Consider the following 14,412-nt stretch of genomic DNA (forward strand, 5'->3'; position numbering starts at 1 on the left):
CTTTCTTTCTTTCTTTCTTTCTTTCTTTCTTCCTTCCTTCCTTCCTTCCTTCCTTTCTTTCTTTCTTTCTTTCTTTCTTTCTTTCTTTCTTTCTTTCTTTCTTTCTTCATTCATTTATTAAGGATTTCTGTCTCTTCCCCACCACCGTCTCCCATTTCCCTCCCCCTCCCCCAATCAAGTCCCGCTCCCTCATCAGCCCAAAGAGCAATCAGGGTTTCCTGCCCTGTGGGAAGCCCAAGGACCACCCACCTCCATCCAGGTCTAGTAAGGTGAGCATCCAAACTGCCTAGGCTCCCACAAAGCCAAAAAGTGCAGTAGGATCAAAAACCCATTGCCATTGTTCTTGAGTTCTCAGTAGTCCTCTTTGTCTGCTATGTCAAGGTGAAACAAAGAAATCCAGGGTACCAAAAGCAAGCTAAGTGCCAGGAAGAGGTCCTATTCTCACTGTTAGAAGCCTTACTAAGAGACCTATTCACACACATGCAGAAGACATAGGTTGGATCCATGCAGGCTCCCTAACTGTTGGTCCAGGGTCCCTGAACTCCCACGAGCTCAGGTTATCTGTCTTCTTTATTCTTAAGTTCAGTGTAAGAGAATTTCTGTCAAATATTCTCATTGACAGCCTTGAAAATATATCTGTGCCCTTGACCTCTAAATTGTGTTGTTGTATGCTGCATCTTTATCATTTCAGCCATATGTCATTACTATGTTCGTCACAAATCCAGGAGATAACAAGGACAAAGTGGCATCAGGAGAGCACAGAGGTAGCTTTGGAAACAAATCTTGTGTAGGTTTACTGATCCATGGGAGTTCGCCTGCATAGTTGCTTTGGGCATCTTGGATGGATACCTAAAATCTGTGCAGTAGGACACAAGGGATTTTGAGTGCAGAATGGTGTTCCCCAACCTTCTGAGCAACCCTTATAAACCAACAGCATAGTACAACAGACAAGTTGCTTCTATTGATTTTTTCATCAGTATAGAACATTCATTGATCATTTTCAAGTCTATTTAGAAAAATTATCAAACAGTCAATTGGTGCTTCAGTATCAGCGGACTGGCCCCATTACTAGTCTGGTTTGAATTATTTGACAGCAGACTGTCAGCAGTTTATGATCTATAGATCACCCCAGACAAGGAAGAAACAAAATGATCCTTCTGAAAAGCAGATAAAGTTGAATATGTAAAACAAAATGATTTTCTACTAAGACCAAGTCTACTGTGACAGTTGAACCATAATAAAGTAGACTGCTAGAGCGAGAGGATCGATGATAATCCAGTTAAGTAAAATTAAATCCCTGAAAAATGAAGAACTGGTGCAATTTTACAGATATGGGAAGTCAGCATCCTTCCTTATACTGTTAGCACAGGCACTGTTTGGGTATTGGAATGGATATCCTATTAAGTGTCTGGAGAAAACGATATTTGCAAAGCACAAAGTCCAAACCAGCAAGTAGCTATGTTCCATTTGTGAACTTCCATTTTATTTAACTATCTTATAGTCTTAGGTTTCAAGATGAAAGTCTATGGCTAAAGCTATAATTTCCTTTAGTTCATTCAAATTGCTTTATGTTTGGAGGAACTTCAGCTACTAGTGTGTTTGTGGAATATTTATAATATTAACTTTTCTACCATATATTTTATGCTGTAGATAACTTTTATAAGTTTTTATTTTATCTTCGGTAAAATACTTCTTTATGCCTCTTGGTTTTGTCTTAAAATGTTCAAGTTGTTACTGTATAAATTTCATCCACTCTTTTGAGAAGTAATCAAAGTAGCCAGTTGATTGCATGAATGTATCGAATAGAACAGTTTTTGTCTCTCTTCTATTTGCCTGGTCTACTTGTATACTCTGTATATTGCAGCTACAATGAAATACTCAAGTCAAACTACTTTAGAATATAAGGAGTATTTAAGTCAAAGTTTTGGAGGCTCAAGGGACATCAACCACCTTGCTGAGGGTGTTCTTGGCTGTGGTACATCATGAAGAGAATTTTCACATGAAGAATGGATTCTATAGCCAAAGATAAAGGACCAGGCTTTTGTAACAAGATCACGAGGACTCCTTTTTATAGGACCAGTGTTTCCATCCAAGGACAGCATCACCAATGACCTAAGGATCTCACAGTAGGTCTCACTTGCTAAATGCTATGTCATCTCATACATGATCACAATGAGGATCAACACATGACCCTTTAGTGGCCAGCAGCATTCCAAAAGTAGCAACAGCTTGACCTTGGTTTTACATAAAAAATTTAAAGTTACTGTTTACAGTTAATACAGAAAACTAGAATCATTCACAAGCTTATTAACACACAATAGCAAAATAAAGTAGTCTTGAAAAACCAGAGCAAAAACTATAAGGAAAAATAATATAGTCATTTCAAGATAGTAGGGTAGTTTTGGGGATTTATTTTATAGATAATAATTTAAATTTATATTTCAAATTTAAAGTTTCTATTTGGCCCTTGTAAAAAACTTCCAACCAGTTGTAAATTGTCTTTGTATTTCCATATTGGTTTAAATATGTATTTCTCATACACAGAAGCACATAACTGTGAAAGTTACCTTTTGAGTACAGATATTATGTACAGTATCAGTTTTTGCTTTAAGGTAATACACTATGTTATTTTTGTCAGCCTTTAACCAACAAATATAGTCTATGTATAATAAGTGTTCTGATAGATGCAAACTTTACAGATAGTATGTAGCAATTCTTTTGCAAATTTGTATAAATTATAGATACCTTAATCAGAAAGTTTTATTTTTCCAGAGAGGCTGGAAGTTATAGCCTTGATCCTTCAATTCATCCTGATATTTGCTAGAATTAATCAAATGTTTTATTCTCTTTTACATTCAGTGTTCTTAGTAGGCTTTATTATCAAGTGTTTATTCTGAATACAAAAATTGTGAATTTTCAGAAGTTAGAGATATCTCTTGAGTGCATATGTCCTTGTGTTTCTCTAGATCTTACTGGTCTTTGGTCGAGATGTCCTATCCTTCAGTGTGACTAAGTGGTTGATCAAAATGTATTCTATTCTTTGTATACAGCTTATCTTCCTGGGAGACTCATCTATCTCCTGCAGATATGAGAATCATGAGGGCCCACGGGCATAAAACCCTCACTCGACACTATTCCAATGACCCTTCCCTGGGTGCCTTTATTGATACAGGGTCAACAGCTACATGGCTATCTCTTATGTAGTCACAGAACTTTCTGCTACCTTCTCTGTAATCCTTAATATGGCCAAATAACCCCAATATTGTAATTCTGCTGTTGTTAATTCTGTGGAGTCTATTTCCTCTCAGGAAGTGGGGCTTACTCCCCCTTTGGCCATTAGCTCTAGCTTCTTATTGGCTAACTCTTACATAGTACTTTAACTCATTTCTTGTAATCTGTGTATCACCACATGGCTGTGGCTTACCGGGTAATATTCTGGCATCTGTGTCCAGTGGAACTACATGGCTTCTCACTAACTCCTCCTCCTTTCTCCCAGCATTCAGTTTAGTTTCCCCCACCTACCTCTATTCCCTCAGCAGGCCCAAGACAGTTCTTTATTAATCAATGGTATTCACAGCATACATCAGCCTTACTTTCTTTACTGAAGATAGGGTGTGGGATAGATAGTCCCCACCTTTCACAGTGTGACATATTTGTTAGGAAGGAACAGGTAGCCATAGTTTTCCAATTTACAGCTAGGCACAGGCATGTGACTTTTTTTTTATCATTGAAATGATATTAAAAGAAAGCTTATTCTTCCCACTTGGGAACAGTGTATAAGGAAGCAAGTGTCCATTTGCAGCTACCCCCAAGTCTACCCCTTATACAACATGCTTGGAACACTGAGTTGAATTGGTGTCATGTGTATGAGGGCCATAGCCTGTCCTGGGAACTCTGTATGTTTATGTCTCTTTCTTGGCTGCCATAAGGTGGGAACATCTCCTGTCACATGGTGTTTTGACCATGATATCCTGTCCTGCCTTAGGTTCAAGCAACTACTGTATCCACCCGAGACAGAACCTTTGATACCCAAATAAAAAATGTTCTCATTTAAATAGTTTTTCATTGGCTTTTGTCATAGTGATGAAACCTGACCAAAACATAGTAAATTAATACAAAAACAGCTTTTTTCTCTTTTTTTTAAAATTTATTTATTTATTTATTTATTAAAGATTTCTGTCTCTTCCCCACCGCCGCCTCCCATTTCCCTTTCCCTCCCCCAATCAAGTCCCCCTCCCTCGTCAGCCCAATAAGCAATCAGGGTTCCCTGCCCTGTGGGAAGTCCAAGGACCACCCACCTCCATCCAGGTCTAGTAAGGTGAGCATCCAAACTGCCTAGGCTACCACAAAACCAATAAATGCAGTAGGATCAAAAACCCATTGCCATTGTTCTTGAGGTCTCAGTAGTCATCATTGTCCACTATGTTCAGCGAGACTGGTTTTAACCCAGGCTTTTTCAGACCCAGGCCAGCTGGCCTTGGTGAGTTCCCGATAGAACATCCCCATTGTCTTAGTGTATGGGTGCACCCCTCGCGGTCCTGAGTTCCTTGCAGCTTTTAAAAAAAATAATTAAGAAGTAGCTATAGCTGTAAGTATAAGTGCCCAAGATGATGAAGATAAAATTACCACTCTTAAATTCTGAAGTTACTTGTGCTAAAGATACAAAATAGAATAGTCTCACAACTGTTAAAAGAAATTATCAGGGAGGATGATCCGTTCTGTTATAAAATCTGTCATATCATTCTCAATGAGTGGTGTTTAACATTTACACATACCATACCTTTGTCTTGGCATTTTGAAAGGAAAAGAACCTCACTGAATTTGACTTTTAACAAATATCTCTGGTTCTACTTACATAAAGATTTAATAAGCAATCATTGCTACCTACTGGTCATACAATTGTTATTAGAAAATTACATGTGACCATGAGTAACTTAATGAATGGCTGAATGTCACAGGTGTGGAGAAATCATTATCTTATAATAAGCCTAAATATATTCAGTGTTTTTATTGGTAAGAGGTAACTACTGATAACTAATTTCCTAGCTACCAATTTGCATATATTATCCAAATCATATTACAAGAATTTTTATACTTACATATAAATTAAACATGTGTTTTTATGTTAAGATCATATAACACACAGAGTATTACTTTTTATGAGTTGAAACACGCTCACTGATTTTTTCCTCTAGCAGTTTCAGGGTATCACGTTTCATTCTGAAGGCTTTGACATATTGGAGTTCAACTTTGTTCAGGTCTTGAAATAAAGATCGAGTTTCATTCTTTTATATTTTCGTTTCCAAGTTTCTCAGCGCCATTTGTTGAGGATGTCTTTTTTCCAATGTATGCTTTGGCATCTTTGCCAAAAAATTAGGTAGCTTTACCTGTATAGACTTAAAACTAGGTTCTCTATTCACTCCCATTGACCTGTCTGCTTATTTTCTGACCATATCATGTTGTTTTTATTACTGTGGCATTATAGTATAACTCAAATCGAGCAAGGTGATATCTCCCATAATATTCTTTTTGTTCAGGATTTATTTGACTAAACTTGAGTAATTGCTCAATTAATGTAGAAGTTATATATTACCATACCAAACAGGTCCTTTATATCTTCTTTCATCATCTCCACCAAACTTTAAGGAAGTTATATATGTAAAAACACCTGGTATCATCAGGACCTCTTCAATGTGTGTATGTGTACAATATATAAGATTTGATTCTGCATAATATTTAAACATCCATACTAATAAACTTCCATAGGGAAGTCTATCCAAAAACCTGCCAAACAAGGAAACTCAACTCAATTTGTATATTTGTTGGATCTGAAATGCTGAAAATTTTGTTGCTAAAAATTTTATATGTTTTTCATGTTTAATCTACTTAGAAGCAAATAATGCAAGTAATCTGCTCATAATTATGTAGCAGGGTTGACTTAAGCATATTCTGAACTCTTGAAAATTTGGAAGACTGTGGCTTTTCTATAACTAATGCCATTCTCAACATACAAACTATATGGAATTAGAGGCAGTCATTAGATTACACTCACCACTGACAATGTGTTTCTTGTCATGTCTCATAAAAACCACACCAGAAGTTAGTTCATTAGGTGGCCACAGAATCCTCGGTATTCTGTGAAAATTCAGATTCATATTTCTCTCTGTAACAAGACCTTCTACCTATTCTTCACTGTCAGTCTGACTGGATTATGCATTTAATTCTTATGTCATAACTTGAAAGGTTACATTATTACAGGAAATAGGAAAGACTGAGAAAATCAAATCCACAGTAATGACATTAGAATGGGTATATCTTAGGTCATGTGGGGCTACTTCAGGTATTATGTCAAAATTCAAAATTTTCTTCATAGAAAGAAATAGTCTTATAAATAAGACTCTCATTAACTGTGTGCTGTATATAAGATCAAGGTAATCTAGAAAATGGATGGCCAACTTTTGAAAACATGTCATTTTTATCATTTGTTTTGGGTTCCATCAATGAAGACAGGTTTATATAGCCATTGTAATTTGGTAATGTGATTGTTTTTAAATTTTTTATTCTTTCAAAGGGGAACATTATACTCTACTGTTTGTATAACAATTTAAAAGCAATTTTATTCTCATAAAACTTCCTCTTTATTATGCTCTTTGTCAAAAGATGAAGGTAAACCTCTTCCTCCACAACCTCTCCAGTAAAGGCTAGGAGGAAGGGGTACCCGCATCCATTGCTGGTGGGAATGCAATCTTGTGCAACCACTTTGGAAATAAGTCTTTCGGTTTCTCAGGAAATTCGGGATCAACCTACCCCTGGACCCAGCAATACCACTCTTGGGAATATACCCAAGAGATGCCCGATCATATGACAGGGGCATTTGTTCAACTATGTTCATAGCAGCATTATTTGTAATTGTAATTATTTGTAATGTGGAATATATACACATTAGAATACTACTCAGCGGTAAAAAACAATGACTTCTCGAATTTTGCATGCAAATGGATGGAAATAGAAAACACTATCCTGAGTGAGGTAACCCAGACCCAAAAAGATGAACATGGGATGTACTCACTCATAATTGGTTTCTAGAGATAAAGAACCTTCATCTGGCGATGGATGGAGATAGAGACAGAGACCCACACTGGAGCACCGGACTGAGCTCCCAACGTCCCAATGAGGAGCAGAAGGAGGGAGAATATGAGCAAAGAAGTCAGGACCACAAGGGGTGCACCCTCCCACGGAGACAGTGGGGCTGATCTATTGGGAGCTCACCAAGGCCAGCTGGACTGTGACTGAAAAAGCATGGGATAAAACCAGACTCTTTGAATATGGCGGACAATGAGGGCTGCTGAGAAGCCAAGGACAATGGCACTGGGTTTTGATCCTACTTCATGTTCTGGCTTTGTGGAAGCCTAGCCAGTTTGGATGTTCACCTTCCTAGACCAGGATGGAGCGGGGAGGACTTTGGACTTTCCACAGGGCAGGGAACCCTGACTGCTCTTCAGACTGGAGAGGGAGGGGGAGAGGAGTGGGGGGAGGGGGAGAAGAGTGGGAGGAGGGGGAGAAGAGTGGGAGGAGGGGGAGGGAAAAGGGAGACAGGGAGGGAAATGGGAGGTGGGGAGGAGGCAGATTTTTTTTCAATTAAAATTATATTACAAAAAAAGATGAAGGTAAATACAAATGACATCTGAATATCACATTTTAATAACAATTCAAGGAAGGAAAGATATTCATAAAAGTCTTGAAAAATCAATGCTATCAAAGTGCACATCCTTATAACACATTGTTGCAAGAACTGTGGCATTTGAAAGCTGCTAGGATCTCCTAAGTACAACTAAGGTATATGACTCTAGAATATTAAATAATTAACTACTTTTATTTTCATTCTTAGCTCATCCAGGAATAAAGAGGAAAACAATTATGTAAATGAACTTGGGTGACCTGTTAGCAGACCACAAATCACTGAGTTATGTCCAGGTGCCCATGCTTTATGGCACATGTTTTACTGCATAGTGGAAAATGGAGCTTTAATTTTCTCTAAAGAAAGTTCAGGAGCATATTTCATCTTCGAGGGCTGTTAATCCAGAACACGGGCTAATGTCAGAGGCTGCTCATTTGTCTCAGCTGCCCAGACCTGAAATAATCACTCAGAAACTATATTATTTGCAATACTGTTAGGACAATAGCTTAAGCGCATTTCTAGCTAGCTCTTACATCTTAAATTAACCCATTTCTATTATTTTACCATGAGCCTTGTGGCCTGCTGGCAAGGTTCCAGCACAGGTGTCTCCAGCAGTGACTATATGGTTTCTCACGGATTCCACCTACTTTCTCCCAGCATTCAGTTTAGTGTTCCTGCCTAGGTCTATTCTGCCTTTTTACAAGCCAAAGAAGATTCTTTATTCACTAACCAATAAAAGCAACACATATACAGAAGGACTTCCCACACCAGCAGACCAGATATAAAAACAAAGGAAGACATTTTGCAATTCTCTAGAACAGTCAGGAGTTCCATTGCTGGGACTAAAGGATTGCATTACACATACATGCACACATAGTACTCCTAAATATATGTCATATTGGCTATACATATTATGTAAGTATGCATAGTGTGTCCGTGTGTGTGTGTATGTGTGTGTGTGTATGTGTGTGTATGTGTGTGTGTGTGTGTATGTGTGTGTGTGTAGCTTAGAGTAAGTCCTTATGGAGTCAGTTATTTTTTTTCCACATTTACTTAAAGTCCAAGAATCAAAATCAGGTCTTCCAGCTTGCTTAGCAAGCTCCTTTACCCTCTGAGCCATTTCTCTGTCTCTTACACAGATGTTTTCAAATATCTATAGGTCAAACAAGTAATGAACTGGAGAATTTACCAAATAACTATCTAACTTTTTTTTCATACATTGTATAAAGAGACAGCCATCAGTTTATCAAGGAAAAAACATCTTTGGTACTTTTTAAAATTTTTAGTTCATTTTTTTGATATTTATCCATGAGTTGATTTATAAGAGTTATTTATATAATCCAGCTCTACAAAGAGTGGTCAAAGGCAATCTTTCCTTCTACTCAAGTTTGATAAAGAACAAGAGAACAAGGGAATAAGAGTTAATTCAGGAAAAAGAGATACAAATTCTGTGAAACTAGCACACCATACATTCAGTAGGGAGCCTGAAAGAAAAAAAAAGTAATTTTGTGGATTTTAAATCCTGGAAGCCAAAACACTTCAAAAGGTATTAATATTCAAATACCACCCACATTCAGAGCTCCTATGTTGGTTCTCTTACTGTAAGTCTGGAGTCAGTGAGCTCCTACTAGCTCAGGTAAGCCCTTTCAATGGGTATCCCCATCACGGTCTTTACCCCTTTGTTCATGTTGTCTCTCCTCCCTCTCTTCTACTGAGGAGTTGATGAGGGGTGGGATGAGGGGAAAATGGAGGGAGTGGGAGGAGGGGAGAAAGTAGGAACTGGGATTGGGATATAAAATGAGAAAAGATAGTTTTTTTAAAAAAAATAATAAATTTTTAAAAAGTATTAATATTCAATTAGCTTGGCTGCATGCTGTACAGTGGGCCCATGCCAAGCACTTTAAATGCATGGGATCATTTAATATCCACAGTGGTTCTATAATTCAAGCAGAAACATGTATCAGTTGTTTTCTTATTAATTAGTTTACATTTAGTGACTCTTATGCTCCTTGGGATTACATGATTGGTTTCAAGGTTTTACAGCTACTAGGATTAACCAGGTTTGAAATAAAAATTTTTGATTTCTGCTCTAGTATTTAAGCAAAGTTTCCTGGGGAGGCATTAGCAAATGTCTGTTCATCCCAGATAAGCCACCAATGACAGACCAAAGCAATGATTCACTCCATTCTAGAATGGCAAACCACTGAGTTTCTTGGGGTACTCTGCAGGACATTGGGTTACTCAAACAGCTGTATCATCAAAAACCTTGCTCAGGATAGGTCATGATGCACAAAAGCATTGTGAGTTCTTGTAGGCAGCTCCATGGGAGAAAGTCTCCTCTTCCCAACACCTTGTTGTTTATCTAACATTGGAGATGGGGCTTGTGAGTCTTGTCTGACCTTGTCAGGACTTATTATCCTTCTTTCAGATGGGAGTGTTTCATCTGAGAGAAAGTGCTGAATAGCAGTTTTCTCACAAGCCCACTGAGCTAGAAGTTTGAACAGTCATTAACAAGAACTTGCTCTCAAGGAAGCTTATGAGAGGGTAAGGAAACCAGGGAGGCAGGAGCAGTGGACTAGACATGTTAGGATGTTAGATAAAACCTCAGATTTAAATTTTGCTTTGGTACAAAGAAGCTAAGACTCTGAGCTTCACTTGAGTTATTCTGAAACTCCCCCTGACACTATCGTCTCTTCAGTTGTGATAACTATTCTTGCTTGTCAACTTTACTACATCTGGAATGAACTACAATCCAGAGATGAAGGGCATGCCTGTGAGATATTTTTGCTTGGTTTGAGGTGGGTATCTCCATATCCAGTATGTACCTTTGAGGTAGGAAGACACACACCTTTAATCGGGATATCGAGGCAGGAAAACACATGCCTGAATTTAATATGGATTTTGAGGCTGGAAGACACTTATTTAATCTGGGTCATACATTCTGCTGGAAATCTATGTAGCATTTGGAACAAGGAAGATTTTGCTTTTTGTCTGCTTACTCTCATTAGCAACCCCATTCCTTCACTGGCATTAGAGCCTAGTTCTTTGAGTTTTAGTGTTCACTGAAGAGCAGCTGAGACATCCATCCTCGTGGGCTGAACAGCTTCTGAATTCTAGGAATTTCTGTTCATAGCCAGTCACTGCTGAGTTTATTAGACTATAGCCTATTATCATTCCAATAATCTCCTTCATATATATATACATACATATATGTATACATACATATGTATGTATATCTTAATATATATTCCACAGATATAGATATAAATATAGATATAGATATTCCTTCTGTAAGTTCTGCTATACTAGAGAACCATGACTCATAAATATACCAGTCCTCTTAGGAGGGGCCATGCTAATCTTCTCTGTATTGTTCCAATTTCAGTATATGTGCTGCCGAAGCGAGCACTACCAGTCCTCTTAGGGATGAGCACTTATATCTAGAAGCAAGCAGATGATCATGAACAAGACAGATTACAGACAATCACCAGAGCCCATTAAAGATTCCAAGATTATGCTTCTCACTTATTTGTAGGTTTCTTAGTATAGGCTTAAGATAAAACAAATACCCCCCCCAAATTATTGAGGCAAATGTATACTACCAAAAGTCACCTTGCGCAAGATAAACTCAAGTAGAGATATTTAAGGAAGAACTTTTGAGAACAAAATGGTTATATAATTCCTTTAGGTTCAATAGAGAAAAATATCTGCATAGATCCTACCATAGAGTTTCTGTAATAAGCATTTTTCCCAAGTTTTCTCAGTAGCTGAATGAAAAAGAAAGCTTATTTTATTTCCTCTTTGATAATTCAACATTTTTGTAAAAGCCTGTATTTCCATGCTTTTTACTCTGTTGCTCAACCTTTATTTGAACAGATTTCTGTTTCAATTTGAATTGATTTCTGAGCTTTTCCTTCACTCTTTCCTATGCTAATTGTAATAATCCCAGTATATGACTGGTTTCCTATTCTACAATTTCTTATAAAGAGAAATCAAACCAATCTCAAATGGACTAAATCCTGTCTATTGTCTTGTCTTATTGAGGACACATATACCTTAAGAAGGACAGTCTGCCTAAGGATGAGAAATGTCCTTGTTACCCCTGGAAGTAAGACCTATGAAGATGGATGAATCAGTCTACACAGCTGCTATGGGACACTTATCTCGTACCCTGTAAAGATTTGTCTGTTGTATTGGTTTAATAAAACACTGATTGCTCAGTAGCCAGGCAGGAAGTATAGTATACCTTGCAGCTCTTTTAAGAGGACCTGCCAGCAAACTCTTAAATGGTGTTTATGAATAGCCAGCAGCATGCATCTTAGTGGTGGTAGGGACCTAGAAATGCCATAGCGTTGTGGCAATAAACATGGCTCTAGACAGTACCTCCACCACGAGGCTATGTTGTGCCCAGATTACGACCCCCAGAGAGACCACCAGAAACCAGAGAAGCCCAGACTTCAATAAGCAATTTTTATTGTTAGCATAATACGAACTAGTTTGGAACCTGTCTCCAACAGCCCGTTTAGCTGAAAGACATGATGTTCAGAAGACATTGATCTCTTTCTATTGGATTTCAAATGATTTGAAAGAAAATGGAGCTATCTGAAATTAGCATTACAGAATATATGTATTCTGAACATTTTTTTTCATAAACTATCTTTGTATAACACTTGAAGTTTTATTTAAATTCCAAAGACGCGTAGTCAATGGAAGAGTGTCTGCATGATACGTAACCTATTTATTCCCTCTCTTGCTTGAATCTAAAGAAGCTGTATGATGTAATAAAAATAAACTGGCCTTTCTGTTGACCTGGGGGTAGTATTAATAACAGGACTTATTGTCTTCCATGTTTAGTTTAGAATTAGGGAAGAGAAGGACACTAAGCCTTTCACATTACAGATGAGATGAGGATCAGATATCACTTCAAATGAAAGTGATGGAGTGCCCACACTTCCCAGGATTGTTTGGTTTCAGGCTGTTGTTCACATGAAACTGTTAAGGGTACCTTTTTTGGGTCATTTTCTCAAGTATCTCTGTTTTAAATATTGAGTATAAAAACATGTTACCACAGACACAAATTACATCCAATTTAAGATTTACGAAAGGAGATAAGAGAATTTAATTATTTCATAATACTTGGTCAGTATTTTTTCAGAGTTCAACTTTTTGTAATAAGGAAACTTTTCACATTTTAGCCTAAGTGCCAATTAAAATGAAGCTATGTATCCAGTACTAGCCAGAGGTTAGTTACATGAAAATCTAGCCTTGGCTGTGGCTTTGAGGCAATTGGGGCATTTGAATACTTTCTTGTAGTCTCTTGAATAGAAAACTTAGGTTCAGAAAAACCTTTCACTCAGGCACTAAAGAGGTCAAAGCAAGTTCTAGATAAGAGTTTGTGCCATAAGTTTTTACAAATTTTATGATACACAGCTTAAAGGCTAACAGTGTCCTATATGCTGATGACCTTAAAATATTTGGATCTCATAGAAACAATAAATTATACAGCCAATATTTCTTTTTTTTCCAATATTTCTGTTTAGAATTTTATTCACCTCTAGAGGGGCTTTAAAGGACTGTTATATGTATGAATAACATGCAAGAAACAAAATCTTTCTGTCCTTGAATGCATTTACAAATCTCATCATCTGAAACATCACAATGCCCTGCATATGATGCCCTCTTTATTTTTTTAAGCATATGATTCAAGCTCTGGGCCTTCCTTATTTTAAAAAAATGTATTTTGTATTTGTACTTTGAAAATTTCATACATGTATACAATGTATTTTGATCATCCTCAACTCTGTCCTCCCTCTAACTCCTCCTGGAATTCTTCCAGAATGTTCCCCTCCCTAATTTGTGTCCTTTTTTTTTTTTAACCCACTTGAGCCCAGTTAGTGCTTCCTGTGTGTTCATTAGTGTAGGGATATCCATTGAAGCAATGGTAACCTAATGGGAGCCACATCCTTGAAGAAAACTGACTCTTCCTCTCCCAGTAGCTATCAACTGTCAATAGCTCCTCAGTGAGGATGGGCTCCATGAACGCTTATCATCCACGCTGGATTTCAGACTGGCTTTTTCCCGTACAGGCAGACATAGCCACTAGATGAGTTCATGTCCAGAAGACACTGTTTTGTAACTGTTCTCCCCAGTTACATATAGTCTTGTCACCACAGCTTTTACCATGGTCCCCAAACCTGAGAGGAGAGACTGTGATTCACTGTGTTGCTTCACAGTGACTTGTTTTCTCCACTTGGACCAGTTGTGAATCTTTTCATCAACTCCCCTATATTACAGCTGTTTTCAACCTGTGGGTTGAGACTCCTTTGGGGTTGAGCAATGCTTTTACATGTGTTACCTAAAACCATCAGAAACCACAAATATTTTCATTAAAATTCACAACAGTAGCAAAATTATAGTTATGAAGTAGTAAAAAAAGTAATTTTATAGTTGAGAGATCACCACAATGTGAGGAGCTGTGTTAAAGGGTTTCAGCATTAGGAATGTTGAGTTTTACTGCTCAATTGAAAAAATAAACTTCTTTTATGAGGCTGAGAGATGCTCCCATCTAGGGATATGAAAATAAATATTTAGTAGGTCCCATTTATTCAATGTTGCCCTTAGTGTCTGTGCTGCTGGGGTTATACACAGGAAGCGATCTCCTGTGCCCATCTGTTGTAGGGTACTTCCCACTTTCTCTTCTACCAGATTCAGTGTGTTCGGACTGATATTGAGGT

General features: G+C 37.6%; 1 non-coding gene across 1 annotated transcript; it reads right to left on the bottom strand.

The window, feature by feature from the left end:
- Positions 1–10,982: 10,982 nt before the first annotated feature.
- On the bottom strand, positions 10,983–11,087 carry LOC126512945 (U6 spliceosomal RNA). Its single transcript, XR_007595205.1, has one exon. It is a non-coding gene; the product is annotated as a U6 spliceosomal RNA (small nuclear RNA).
- Between the last annotated feature and the right edge of the window lie 3,325 nt (positions 11,088–14,412).

Source organism: Alexandromys fortis, unplaced genomic scaffold, assembly GCF_014885135.2.
Source record: "Alexandromys fortis isolate MF-2015 unplaced genomic scaffold, M_Fortis_MF-2015_v1.1 scaffold_10, whole genome shotgun sequence".
Classification (NCBI taxonomy): domain Eukaryota; kingdom Metazoa; phylum Chordata; class Mammalia; order Rodentia; family Cricetidae; genus Alexandromys; species Alexandromys fortis.